Source organism: Lactuca serriola, chromosome 7 (genome assembly GCF_051521515.1).
Source record: "Lactuca serriola cultivar US96UC23 chromosome 7, Lser_US96UC23_V15, whole genome shotgun sequence".
In the NCBI taxonomy this organism is placed as follows: domain Eukaryota; kingdom Viridiplantae; phylum Streptophyta; class Magnoliopsida; order Asterales; family Asteraceae; genus Lactuca; species Lactuca serriola.
In genome coordinates this window covers 131,413,105-131,428,011 of record NC_136414.1, presented here as the reverse complement: position 1 = coordinate 131,428,011, position 14,907 = coordinate 131,413,105, and positions in this window count along the sequence as shown.

Sequence of the window (14,907 nt, the reverse complement as noted above, 5' to 3'; positions counted from 1 at the left end):
CGTCTGTGCACACTCGTATGTATATGTATTACCAAACGTTATTTGTATGAATCGTAGTATCGAAGAGTTAGTAGTTGTAGATTTCCATTGGCTCGAGACCGAGCCAATTCGTTTAACAACGACTTTTGGTATTGTAATGAGTTGTATTTCGTCGATAGTCGCGGTGTCATTATTTGATCAAATTGTACATATTGAATTAGCCTTGAAATATTTCTGTTTTCAGCCCCTCATTATTTGTAAAATTTACATTTTCAACCCTTTTTATGTAATATTTCCCGGTTTGGTCCTTAAACTATTTTTCTTGACATTTTAACACCAAAAATTATTGAAATTAATATTTTCCAGCATATTTTTCATAGAAAACAGTTTAAGTCCCTGAAAATGCAGTTTTTCTCGGTTTTAGCCCTTCTTTTCGCAATTTTGACAATTTTGGCCCAAATTGGAAAATTTTTGCAACTTTGGTCCTTTTTAAATTTAAAAAGCATTTTAAACCTTTGAAAAGGATTTGGGACACTTATAGTCCACTGTTTTACAGAAATTCACAGTTTTGGCCCTCCAAAACAGAAAAATTCGCATAATGGGCCTCCTTGGGCCGAAATTTTCATTTTTAGCCCAATAAGCTTGAAATTTATGTTTTTAATCCTCTAATTGAATATAATTCCAGAAATAGTTTTATGGAAACTGTTTTGGCACATTTCATCCATCAGAATCTGTGAAATGTCAATTTGGGCCCTTAATTTTGTATTTTTCACATTTTTGGCCCAAAATGTGTGTTTTTAGCTTAAAGAAAATTGTTGCTAACCACTTAGCTATTTTTCTTGTATCACTTTATATGTAGAAATATATTTGAAGCTAAAATCATAAAACATAAGTTATATCTCGGTTTTGAGGGGTTTAATGGCTAGATCCAACATTAAAACACATAAAAGCATACATATAAGCATGAAAATCATACAAGGCATACAAAACACATATAGATCTACACTTTCACTTGTATTCCCCCCCCACAAAACTCATAAAAACAGAAAATAGGGGGTATGAAGCTCACCTTGGGGGGTAGTTTCGGTTCTTGAAGAAAGATTGGAAGAAATGAAGTGATTTTTGGCCTTTGCACTCCTTGATGAACTTTTCGAGATTATGGGGGTTTCTAGAGTGCAAGATCATGATTTTTGCATGGATTAGGAAGAGATGTTTGATAAATAAGGAATACAAGTTATAGATCCAAGCAAAACCTTACCTTAGATGATGATTTTTGTGGAAGAACCTTCTTGAATGCTTCCTAATTTTCGAGATTTTGGATGGAGGGGAAGAGTTGTTCTTGAGTGATCTAGAGAGGATTTGAGAGATTTTTGAGTGTGTGTGTGGGTGTATGGCCGAGAGTGAGAGAGGAGAGAAGGAAGAAGTGATTTTGAAGTGATGTTGCATGGATACATGGACTATATTGCATGGATACCCTATGGACAATAATGAGGTGGCACCCTTAAGTCAACTCTTCCTTATCTTCTTGGGTTTGGGCCTTTGGGCCGAGAATGGTGGGGAAAAAAAAGATTTTTGGGCCTTTTGGCCCTTAAGCCCAATATTTGAGGTAGTTTGGGTGACCATTGGCCTTATAAGATAAAATTGTGATTTTTATGCTTTATTAGGCGAAGTTACGTTAAATTATGGATCAAAGCTTGTGATTTATTTCATTCTAGGTCCAACATGGTCCAAAATGTTGAAATAAATAAGTGTGGGTCCAATTAGAGCCCAATTAGGGTTCTAAGCCCATGATAGTCTAATTGGAAGCTTATTGGCCCATTTGGATCCAATAAGGAAGTTCTAGTCTAAAATAGACTTAATAAGAGCTTCTAGGGTCTCCAATTGTTTGATGACTATTTGTAGTACTAGCATGTTGTGTTTGATTGAAGTTTTTGGATTCACATTAACTTGAATGTATAGATTACATGGCTCAAAATTTTCAGTTGTGACAAAATAATAATAATAAAGGCTAAAATATTAAGATATGTTTCACATAAATATATATATAAAAACACACATATCAGTAATGATCGATAAAACAAAAACTCAATACCCAGAAGAAGAAAATTTCATTTCTACAAAATTTACCCTCTTTACGCGTTCCTCATCACAAATTTCTCGCACAGTCACCATGGAGGAGGAGCATCAAGGCATTCAGTTTCACCAGGCCCTAGTGGCCCACGGAATGATTGAAGACGACCCCGAGGAAGGACAAGGGCAGCACCAGGCATTGAGCCCGATGAGTACACTGATATGGACTACGAGTTTGATGGGACATGATGACATGGAGGAGGAAGGAGAAACAGACGAAGCCCCCGTCAAACCACCTACCGACGAGGCACACCAGGACCACCCTGCTCCACCAGGAAATCCCGTTGGTGAGGATCGTTCTCTGGAGGCAGAGGCTGCCACACTTCGGCAACAGCTATTTGCCATGGAGGCACGAGCCGTGCAAGCTGAGCAGGAAAAGGATGAGGTCATCGGGGAAATGACTGAGATGGCTCAGTTATTGGCACAACATATTGGGATATGATTTCGCTACCACTGTTAGACACCTCCTAGTGTGTTTAGAATCAGTAGACCCCCTGCTAGTGTTTCGTTTATGCGCACTACATTATGTATTACCGACTCTATGTTTAAGTGATCACACTACTCATAGAGTCGTTATGCTGCCAAACTTTGTACCTTTGTGTATGCCCTTTTCAGACAAATTTTCATGTATCAAAGGCGGATATTATTAGTGTAAAATATTATGTGTTTTATCGTAATGTTGTTATCTGCTATGTGTTTTATATTCTTATTATTTGGTGTAAGTCCATGGAACCACTTAGATGCACAATCGATTCACGGAATTCCCAACTAAAATATGATGCGTACTCAACATCTTTATGCTCCATGACAGCAAGATGCCACAAAGACCAAACCGTGGAAACAATCAACCACCGCCGCCACCAGAAATCAACTAAGTTGCATTTCAAGTGGTTGTATCTGCTGCAGTCACAGCAGCGTTGGCGCAGTTTCACATGGAAACAATGGTGGAGGAAACGGACAGGGGGCCGGAAGTTCAAACAACGGAATGAACCAGAGGCCTACCAAGACATGCTCATACAAAGATTTCACCAACGCCAAACCGCGAACCTTTAATGGCACAGGGGGAGTAATAACCCTAAAAAAGATGGATTGAAAAGGTGGAATCGATGTTCGAGATATGCAGATGCCCTGAAGAATTCAAGGTGAAGTTTGCAGCATGTACATTTGTTGATCAAGCCCTCACCTGGTGGAAAGGACATGTGGAGGCTATGACTCTTCCGGTGGCTAATGCCATGCCATGGGCAGAATTGATAGAAATGCTAATGGCTGAATACTGCCCGCGTGGCGAGGTTCAGAAAATGGAGCAAGAGTTATGGAACCTCACTGTCCGAAACTCCGACATCGATGCCTACATATCAAGGTTCAGTAAAATGTCTCTGTTGTGCCCTGGCATGTTTACCTCGGAAGGAAAGAAGATCGAACGATTCATCTGGGGATTAACCTCCCTAATTTAAGGAAACGTGATAGCTGCAAATCCTGAAACCTTTGACAGCGCTAAGAGGTTGGCCAAGAAGTTGTACGACCACAACAACAAGAAGGGCGAAAAAGCAGGGGAAACTGAAAGCAAGAAGGAGAGCGATAACAAGAAGGGAAAGCATAACAAGTGGAAGGGACGACAAGGCTCAGAGTCGTCAAAGAAACAACAAACAGTGATAGTTCATGCTGTAACCACCCAAGTCCCCTCCATACCACATGCTCCAGCCTCATCCACCCCAAGTGCCCCTAAGCAGTATTCCGGAAATCTCCCAAAGTGAAACAAATGCAATCTCCATCACAATGGTGAATGCAGAGAGATGCATTGTAACTGTTGCAACCGAAAGGGTCATACGACAAGATACTGTAGGACCTATCCTCCACAGAACCAGCAACAGGGAAAAAACAACAACAATAACCGCAACAACAACAACAACACCACCAAGAACAACAACGGAAACAACGCTGGGGCTAGCCACACTTGTTATGGATGTGGACGGATTGGGCATTTCCGGCGAAACTACCCCAATGTCAACAATCAAGGAAATGGAGGACCAGGAAGGGTTTTGACTCTAGAACAAGGCGAAGCAGTCCAAGACCCTACCGTTGTCACCAGTACGTTTCTACTTAACAACACATATGTATGCATCATATTCGATAGTGGAGCGGAGCGAAGCTTCGTTAGTAACAAGTTTAAACACTTACTAAATCAAAAACCCCAGAAGCTCAATGAAGCCTTCACGGTGGAAATGGCTAATGGGAAAACAGAGTCAACTAGGGATATCTATGTAGGGTGCACGTTAACATTTAACCACCACACTTTCCAAATAAACGTGATGCCTGTGAATATTAGGAGTTTCGATGTGATGATCGGCATGGATTTGTTGATCCCCCATCATGCCGATATTATGTGCCGTGAGAAGGCCGTTCGCGTTCATCTCCCTAACCACGAAACCCTAATCATATACGGAGACAAACCCGGTACGAACCTTCGTCTTATCTCATGTATTAAGGCACAAAAATGTCTACAAAAGAAGGACTCTGCGTTTTTGGATCACATTGTGGATAAATCCAATGAAGAGGTTAACATTCAAGACATCCCATTGGCTTGCGATTTCTCTGACATCTTTCCTGAAGATCTTATGGGGATACCCACAGAAAGACAGGTCGAGTTCCAAATCAACCTTGTGCCAGGAGCTATTCCCATCGCCAAATCGCCTTATAGGTTGGTTCCTGCGGAAATGCAGGAATTGTCAAGCCAACTCAGCGAACTCTTGAACAAAGGATTCATCAGACCCAACTTCTCACCTTGGGGAGCTCCGGTCCTTTTTGTTAAGAAGAAGGACGGATCCTTTAGGATGTGCATCGACTATAGAGAGCTAAATAAGCTCACTATCAAAAATTGCTACCCACTTCCACGAATCGACGATCTATTCGACCAACTTCAAGGAGCAAATTACTTCTCTAAGATAGATCTACAATCCGACTATCATCAACTCAAGGTCCGAGAGGAGGATATTTCCAAGACCGCTTTCCGAACTAGCTATGGACATTATGAATTTGTTATAATGCCCTTCGGTCTAACGAATGCCCCTGCCGCATTTATGGACCTGATGAATCGAGTTTGCCATCCATTCCTTGACAACTTTGTAATCGTATTCATCGACGATATCCTAGTCTATTCTTGAAGCGAAGAAGAACATAGTCGACATCTCCGACAAATTTTGGAAACCCTGCGAGCCGAAAAGTTGTACGCAAAACTCTCTAAGTGTGAGTTCTGGCTCCGTAGCGTAAACTTTTTAGGTCATGTTGTCAGCCAAGAAGGGATATATGTGGACCCTAAAGCCATTAAAGGATGGGAAGTCCCCACGACACCGACATAAATTCGTCAATTTCTGGGTCTTACAGGCTATTACAGAAGATTAATCTAGAACTTCTCCAGGACAGCCAAGCCTCTTTGTAACATCCCAAAAATTATGGACCAAAAATTTCATTTTTAATTAAGTGATTTGCAAAACGTTAGTAACAAAATATCATTCGACCATATCATTTAATAAAACATGTCTCGCGTTTGTAGACCAGAACGTAAATCATAATAATATCAGAGTACAAATCCCAGAATGTCTCATAGTGCAGAAAAACAAGAGTGTGTGTATGATATGCCGCTACCGCGCCAGCTCTTTTCCCTTGGCTGAAGAGGTACCTGAAACAACAACTAAAAACCGTAAGCACGAAGCTTAGTGAGTTCCCCCAACATACTGCATACCAAATAACCATATAACATACAAATATTGTCAGGCATATCTGGGTGCCCGACCTACCCCTTCGGTCCTCTCGACCGAATAATGACTAGCATATCTGGGTGCTGGTCTCCCCTTCGGTCCTTTCGACCGGATACTGACTAGCATATCTGGGTGCTGGTCTCCTCTTCGGTCCTTTCGACCGGATACTGACTAGCATATCTGGGTGCTGGTCTCCCCTTCGGTCCTTTCGACCGGATACTGGGGACTATTTCACCCCTACCACTATCACATAACACGTATCACATAATCTATTTAGCATGGATGGGCACGACTGCCCCTTCGGCCCTATCGACCGGTAACCTGGGGACTATCTCCCCTTCTATCGCTAGCACATAGCATCATATCGTACAAACACATAAACTTAACACAGGTAGTGGCAACCCTAGATGAATATCACAGAGACAATCATCTAATCATACAATTCCTACTGGTGGGCCGGCATTGTGGCCTTAGACCCACCGCTACTGGAAGGTAACTCACCTCGAAGTAGCTGCTGAAAGTTTGCTTGCTGAGCACCTGACTGCTGAACCGGAACTCCCCGGCTACAATTTCCATAAGCACTAAGTCAGATACTGATAACTAATATTAGGGTAAAATGACTATTTTACCCCCGTTCAAAGTCAACATCCTGATCAAAGTCAACTTCCTGGTTGACCGGACTTGCCGAGTTGGCTCGCCAACTCGCCGAGTTCCTTCCATCTGTTCTAGTTCTACACCCGTTTCTTCTCGTCGAGCTTAGCGAAGACTCGACGCGTTCTTCCTCGATGCATACATACTAAGTCCAAGTTCATCTGACTCGCCGAGTTGAAGAATAACCCGTAGAGTCTAAGGCAATCTTCATCGGACTCGCCGAGTTGCTCATCCAACTCGCCGAGTCCACGGCTAACTTCATAGGACTCGCCGAGTCCATCGTTCTAATCGCCGAGTTCATTCAGTCCTTTTTCGATACAGACCTGATTTGAGTCATGTAGCGGCTCCAAACCACAGATCTAGGATTCTAGGGCATGCTTATCACGTAAAGTTGCAAACTTAACGTGCATGCATAGCTTTAGAGGCTTCAAATGTCCAAACTAAGCTCTTAATGGGGTTCTAAGCTCAAGAGGGACCTTAATCACCAATATGACTGAAACTTAACACTTCAAGAAGGTAATAAGAGTCCAGATCTGGAGTATAACCCAACCATAAGATTTCTCTTCAAGGATTTGGGGTTTTAGGGCTTAAAAGCAACAATTTAGGGACAAACAAGATCTAATAGATCAATAACCAAGATGAAAACTTTATTACCAGAATGGATGACCACAAATGAATGTGTTATGGATCTAAGTCCCCCTCCTTGAACTCTTCAACCTCTCCCTTCTTCCACTTGCTCCAAGGTGCACCAAAAGTCCCTTCACAAGGCAACAATCACTCAAACTTATCAATGGAGGCTAGGGTTTTCGATAAGGAATGCTCTGAGGGTGATGGGGGCTGAGATGGGGGCTATAAGGACGTTTAAATAGGGTGCAAATCCTAAGGGTTAGGGTCTCCTACTGATTGGCCTACGCGCCGAGTCCAGGCATGGACTCGCCGAGTAGATCACTTAAAGCCCGCATCCACTCGACATCTACTCGACGAGTTAGGGCTACAACTCACCAAGTAGCTCTTCCTAAAAGAACATTTAATCAAAATAAATACGTACCAGGAACGGGGCGTTACTATTCTCCCCCACTTATCTTAGACATCGTCCTCGAAGTCTGCTGTCTCCAGAAACAACTCGGGGTAGTGCTCCCTCATCTCCTCCTCCGCCTCCCAAGTCCACTCCGAACCCTTCCGGTGCTGCCACTACACCTTCACCAACTGAACCACCTTGTTCCTCAGGGTCTTCGCCTTTCGATCTGAGATCACAACTGGTCTCTCGATATAATTCAGGTTTCTATCAACCTGAATATCCTCCAAGGGTACAACTGCTGACTCGTCCACCAAACACTTTCTCAACTGAGAAACATGAAAAGTGTTGTGGATCTGGCTAAGCTCTGCTGGAAGATCCAATCGATAGGCAGCTCGGCCCACCCGGGCCAAAACCCTAAAACGACCAATGAACCTGGGGGCCAACTTGCCCCTCTTCCGGAACCTAATGACACCCTTCCAGGGTGATACCTTCAGGAGGACCATGTCACCCACCTGAAACTCCAAGTCTGAACGCCTCCTATCGGCGTAACTCTTCTGCCGACTCTACGCAATCTGCAGTCTACTACGAACCTGTTGGATTAACTCTGTCGTCTTGAGCACCACTTCGGTGCTCCCGATGACACGCTGACCGACCTCGCCCCAACAAATCGGGGTCCTGCACTTTCTCCTGTAGATCATCTCTAAAGGAGGGTGGTCAATACTCGCATGGTAACTGTTGTTATACGAAAATTCTGCTAACGGAAGATACGTATCCCAACTGCCGCCGAAATCTAGCACGCATGCCTGCAACATATCCTCAAGAGTCTGGATGGTCCGCTCACTCTGACCATCCGTCTGCGGGTGGAAGGCAATGCTAAGATGCAGACGAGTGCCCAACTCATCATGAAACTTCTTCCAAAACCTGGAAGTAAAATGCACATCTCAGTCTGAAATCACTGACACTGGCACCCCGTGCCACGCCACTATCTCCCTGATATAGATGTCAGCCAACTTCTCGGGTAGTTTGATGTGACAACCCAAGTTTATTCCGTTACATTACCCCATTACCGTTAACGGAATATTCCACTGTATAAAAGTTCCGTTAATTTGAGGTCGTAAAATAAATAAATGTTTTATTTATTTATTTTCCATGTCTTTATACGTCGTGATAAGATAAATAAAGACTCGTAATATACATTTCCATTTAATTGGAAAAAGTTAGTTTTTATTATTACGACCACTAAATCGGGTGCGACTAAAAGCCCCGTCTAACGGCAGTATCGGGTAGAATCCCACTGAGCCTCAACTCCAACCCCTATATAAGGGTGAGTGGAGTCCATTGGAGACTTTTTACACTCTCCCCACTCTCTCTCTCTACAACTTAAATTCGAGCCAAAAATCGCCTGTTTCGAGCCCCAAACGAGTAGGTAAACTATCCTAACTCGTTTTATAACTTATCTAGCCTGCAAATTAGAGGTTAAAACATAAAATAGGGACAAAATCATGAGTTTACGGCCCAAGAACACTCTTGGGCCGTGAACATCATTTAATGGGGTTTTTAAGCCCCAAAACCCCTCCAAATTGCCCCTAAGGCTTAGATATGACTTTTAGGCTCACATATTCGGACTTAGAACACCTTGAAACGAGGTTTTGAAGAGTAAACATGAGTTTACTCCCCAAGAACATGCTTGGGCCGTAAACTCCTCTTCATGGGGAGTAAACTCAAGATTTCTTGCTAGAAATGCCCCAAACACCCCCCTTATGGCCTTGGAAAAATACCTTGAAGCAATACCAACATTGTAGAAGCCTCAAACTTCAATAAAACTAGGGGAGTAGGATTTCACGGCCGTGAACTCCCATAGGGGTGGTTCATGGGCCGTAAACTCCCATTTAATGCCCAAATGGTGCCCAAACTCCTTCATTCAACTTGGAAAAATACATAGGATTTATTCTATATCACTTAAGCACTTAATACAACCAAGGAATATGTCCCTAGGAGTTTACGGCCGTAAACTCCCTTGGTTAGGACCGTAAACTCCAAATTGGTCCATATAGGTGCTTTAAACCCATTCACACATTTGATATTTGAGTCTAGCAAAATTCCACAATTGATATGAGGCCTTAAAACACCCTAGAACCCCTCACCATGAGTTTAAGGCCGTAAACTCATGGGGAGTTGTCCCTGGGCCGTAAACACCATAAGGTGGGTTTACTCTTGAAGAGTAAACTCCATTCCTAAGCCATTTGAGCCCTTAAATGTTACCCGGGACACCCCAAACACTTAACCAAAGTGTTTTCTGCTCTTTAGGGTGTGTATGCTTATTTGATTAGTATTAAATGTACTAATTGTATGTGAACATATGTTATCATATGTTAAATAGGTCACTAAGTGTGTCCAAGTCCTTACTTGACACCGAGCACCCAACCGGCGCCTTCGTCGGATCCACTTACTCCAGGTGAGTTCATACCCCTGAATGAACCTTTTAAATGTTTTTACATGTTTTATAGGGGGAATACAAGTTAAACATGCCAGTTATCATATCAATCACATGTGATTGATAACCCGCATGCACAAGGATTTACCACACTGTAAACTGTTTCACCAAGTAGGACACTATAAATGGTTTTCTAAAAGGTTTTCATTTGTTCAAAACTCTTACTTATGTTGTTTTATCAAAGATCATTTTAAACTGGTTTACGAAAAGTTGCCAAAGGATTTCTAAAGGTTTTTCAAACTTATTTTACAACATAATACCCTGTCATGATTTTCTCAAGAATAAAGGTTTTTCTTCCATGTTTTGATACTCTTTCTTAGTTAAAGTTCCTACTTGATAACGCTTTCACTTCGTGATGCGTTTATACCTGTTATTACCTATACTTCGCTTATACTTGTGGTAGCTTATACCTGTTAGACGCTCTTACTTCACCTGTTGTCGCTTCTACTTCATGATACACTTATATTAGTTAACGCTTATACTTCACGATCCGGTTATTCCACACTGTTCGGTTATTCATCACGATACGATTAATCCACACTGTACACGTATACTTCACGATCCGGTTATTCCATACGATTCGATTATACTTCGCGATAAGATTCCACTTGTTACACACTCAAGCGTAGATAGATGTATGTCTGTGCTTGTTTAGATGCATATAAGTAATGATTAAAGGACTTAGGAAGGATTGTCCGCCCTATTTCCTTTTCTTCGTTGAGATGTGGTCTGGTGGGATCGGATGTCCATCCGAAGGTCGTTTGATTCATTAGTTATGTATTATGTACACAAGCATAGACATATAGGTTTACTTTAGTCAGTTAAGTTATGAGTCTCTACCTCTAGTTCAACACTGTATTGGAAACACATTACCCACTATTTGAGATGCATCTTCGGGACACGACTTTCTTCGTCGTCTAGTTGGTAACCAGAGTCTCCTGTAAGGAGAGCGGACATCGTGTGTATAGATCTATACGGGATTGACACCCCCGCACCCTGACTGCTAGCTACAGTCCACGACCCACCAAGCCAAGGGGTGACAAATGTCATATTTTATAGACGCTTGTAGGGCGTCAGGTACTCTAGTGTCGGTTAGTATGGTTACGAGTATCCCAAGTTTCCTTATAATTCATGGCCTTAAGGTAACGGTATTTCACACTGTATTTTACAATGTACTTTACACTGTATGCTGGGAACCCACTCTCAGAGTCACACTGTTTTAGACCTTACTAGCTGTATCTTTCATTTGATACTGTCTAGGGTTTGTATTCTTTGTTTTAGACCTTACTAGTTGTATCTTTCATTTGATACTGTCTGGGGTCTATTTCCTCTGCTTTAGACCTTACTAGCTGTATCTTTCATTTGATACTGTCTGGGGTCTATATCCTCTGCTTTAGACCTTACTAGCTGTATCTTTCATTTGATACTGTCTGGGGTCTATATCCTCTGTTTTAGACCTTACTAGTCGTACCTTTCATTTGGTACCGTCTGGGGTCTGTGTCTCTTTCTATTAGACTGAGCCAGGCGTGTCGTTCATTCGATACTCTCCTGGAGTCTATGATTCTTTTTGCCTTAGTCAGCAGTCCTCACTGCTGAGGCACACATTATTTTCCCTGATTCCTCTTGCTTTCTTTAATAATCAAATTCTGTATTTTGATAATGATAGCGATTAAGGGAAAAACTACCTTTTTACCACATAACTCCGTCCAGTCTTGGTAGAAGACTGTTTTTACTAAAGAAAATATAGGATTTTCTGGAAAAGACACTAATGTAATGGATACACTAAAACTACCACTTTTATTAAGTTATTTGGATAAAATGCCACTAAATACTTATGAACTCACTAGCATTTGTAAAAATGCTGATACTCGCTTTTCAAATAACTTGTATTCTCAGGTCAGTATTTAGACAGGTACATCCCCGGAGCTGTTGATGAAGATAGCTTAGTACCATGCTGTACTTATTATATTTACTTGTATTACCTTGATGTATTATAATGTAAACTATGTAAAACTATTACTATTAATGCAATGGTTGTTGTACTTTGATTACTATAATGCATGTGTTGTGATATTTGACATGACGTCATCCACCCCAGAACGTTTCCGTCGTTTCGGTTTTGGGGTGTGACATTTGCCTTGTGAGGCTTCAGCTGCCTCGAAGCGTAGGCTATGACGTGCCCTCTCTGCATCAGCACCGCGCCCAACCCCGAAATGGACGCGTCACAATATACCACAAAATCCTGTATGCCCTCTGGCAGGGCTAAGATTGGCGCCTCGCACAATCTCTGTCTCAGAGCCTCGAATGATGCCTGCTGCTCAGGCCCCCATCGAAAGACTACGACTTTCTTAGTCAACCGTGTCAGGGGTACGACTATCTTGGAGAAGTCCTGGATGAATCTTCGATAGTATCCCGCTAAACCCAGGAAACTTCGAATCTCGGATGGAGACTTCGGAACCTCCCATCTCATCACGGCCTCTATCTTAGCCGGGTCGACCAGTATACCATTCTGGTTGACAAGGTGCCCAAGGAATTGCACCTCGCGCAACCAGAACTCGCACTTGGAGAACTTATCGTACAAGCTCTCCCTCCTCAGAGTCTCTAAAACCTCTCTCAGATGCTCCTCGTGCTCCTCCTGCGTCTTGGAATAAACCAAGATATCATCAATGAAAACTATCACCGATCGATCCAACATCGGTCTGCATACGCGGTTCATGAGGTCCATGAACGCGGCAGGAGCATTGGTGAGCCCGAACGGCATCACCACGAACTCATAATGGCCATAACGCGTCCGAAACGCGGTCTTCTGCACATCCTCCTCTCTGACCCTCATCTGATGATAACCTGGACGCAAATCGATCTTGGAGAAAAAAGATGCTCCCTGCAACTGATCAAAGAGGTCGTCAATCCTCGGGAGCGGGTAACGGTTCTTCACCGTTACCTTGTTCAGCTCTTGGTAATCTATACACATCCGATGCGACCCGTCCTTCTTCTTCACAAAAAGGATCGGGGCTCCCCAGGGTGAACTGCTCGGTCTAATGAATCCCTTGTCTAACAGCTCCTGTAACTGTGTAGACAACTCCTGTATCTCAGGAGGAGCCAACCGATATGGTGTCTTGGCTATCGGAGCCGCACCAGGAACTAGGTCGATCCTGAACTTTATCTGTCGCTCCGGAGTTATTCCAGGAAGCTCCTCCGGGAACACATGAGCGTAGTCTCGCACCACTGGAACCTCGTTCACCGTCGCCTTACCCGCCTCCCAGGTATCCACAACATACACGACATATCCCGCGCAACCCTGCTGAAGGTAGCGCCTAGCTCTCGCTGCTGAACATACTGTGGGTCCACGTTGTGGCCTCTCGTCGTGGATCACCAACTCTCCTCCACTTGGGGTCTTGATTCGCACTAGCTGCTGTGCACAATCTATCACCGCCCATTAGGGCTCAACCAATCCATGCCTATAATCACCTGGTTCACACACAACGGAATAGGAACCAAATCCACCAAGTAGCGCTCCTCGAATAACCTCAGAACGCAATCTCTGAACACCGCTGATGCCCGCACCGATAGATCATCGGCGATCTCTACCTCTAAAGGGTAATCCAACATGCCTGAAGACTCAGGAAACTTCTTGCTAAGCGCAAGAGAAATAAAAGATCGGGTGGCACCCGAGTCAAACAACACCTGAATAGGGATACCGTTCACATGGAACGATCCTAAGGCATATACATAGAGCGCATATCAATAACATAACAACATGAAAATGAAATAGAGGGAAAGAATCATACCCGTCACCACATCGGGTGCGACGCGTGCCTCCTTAATAGTCAACTGAAACGCCCGGCTCCTCACCACTGGAGCCTCTGCCTTGCCCTGTCGGCCATCCGTGATCTGCAGGGTCGCTGGAGCTGGCGCCTTTACTGGCGCCGATGCTGCTGTCAACTGGGGGCAACTGGCCCTCTTGTGGCCCCTCTGGTTGCAATGGAAACATAGCAACTCGGACGTCTGTATCACAGGCGTAGGGGAGGTACAATCCTTGCTAAAGTGCCCTGATTTGCCGCACTTATAGCAGCCTGACGATCCTGACTTGCACGCTCCCTCGTGCGCCATGCCGCATCTCCTGCAGCGGCCCCGCCCCTGTTAGCCTTTCGGCCCCGCATCTGGTCCCTTGGCCTTCTTCCCGAAGCCCCCAAAACATGACCCTCTTCTGCCTTCCTCTTCCGGATGTGCTCCAGATCTATCTCCCTCTCCCTTGCCCTGACAATCATAGATTCCAGGGTAGGGCAAGCTGAAAAACTAACATGTTCCCGAATATCAGCTCGTAACATGTCATGATAGCGGGTCCTCCTCATATCCTCATCTCCCGCGTACTGGGGCACCAACAACGCCCTCTCCCGGAACTTGGCGGTGATCTCTGCCACAGTCTCCGTCATCTGCCTCATACCTAAAAACTCCCTGGCCAGCTGCTGAAGCTCGACAGCTGGTGCAAACTCTGCCCTGAACCTGGTCACGAAGTTCGACCAGGTCATAGCCTCGACAGCCGAGGCTCCCAACGAGTCACCAACGGACTCCTACCAATCCCTGGCTTGATCCCTCAGACATCCTGCTGCAAATCTTACCTTCGACCCCTCAGGTCAGAAGCTAGTCAACTGTGCATACTGAATGTCTGAAATCCATCGCCTGGCAGCTATGGGGTCCTTTGCCCCATGAAAATCCGGCGCACCACTGCCCATGAGGTCCTTGAAGGACAGTGTGCGAGATCGCGACTGGCCAGATGTCATGTCGCTCCTGAATGCCCGAAGGCGATCCTCCATCAGCTCAACTATCCCTTCCTTGATCGACCCGAAGATAATGAGGGTCGACTGAAGGATGCCCCTGAT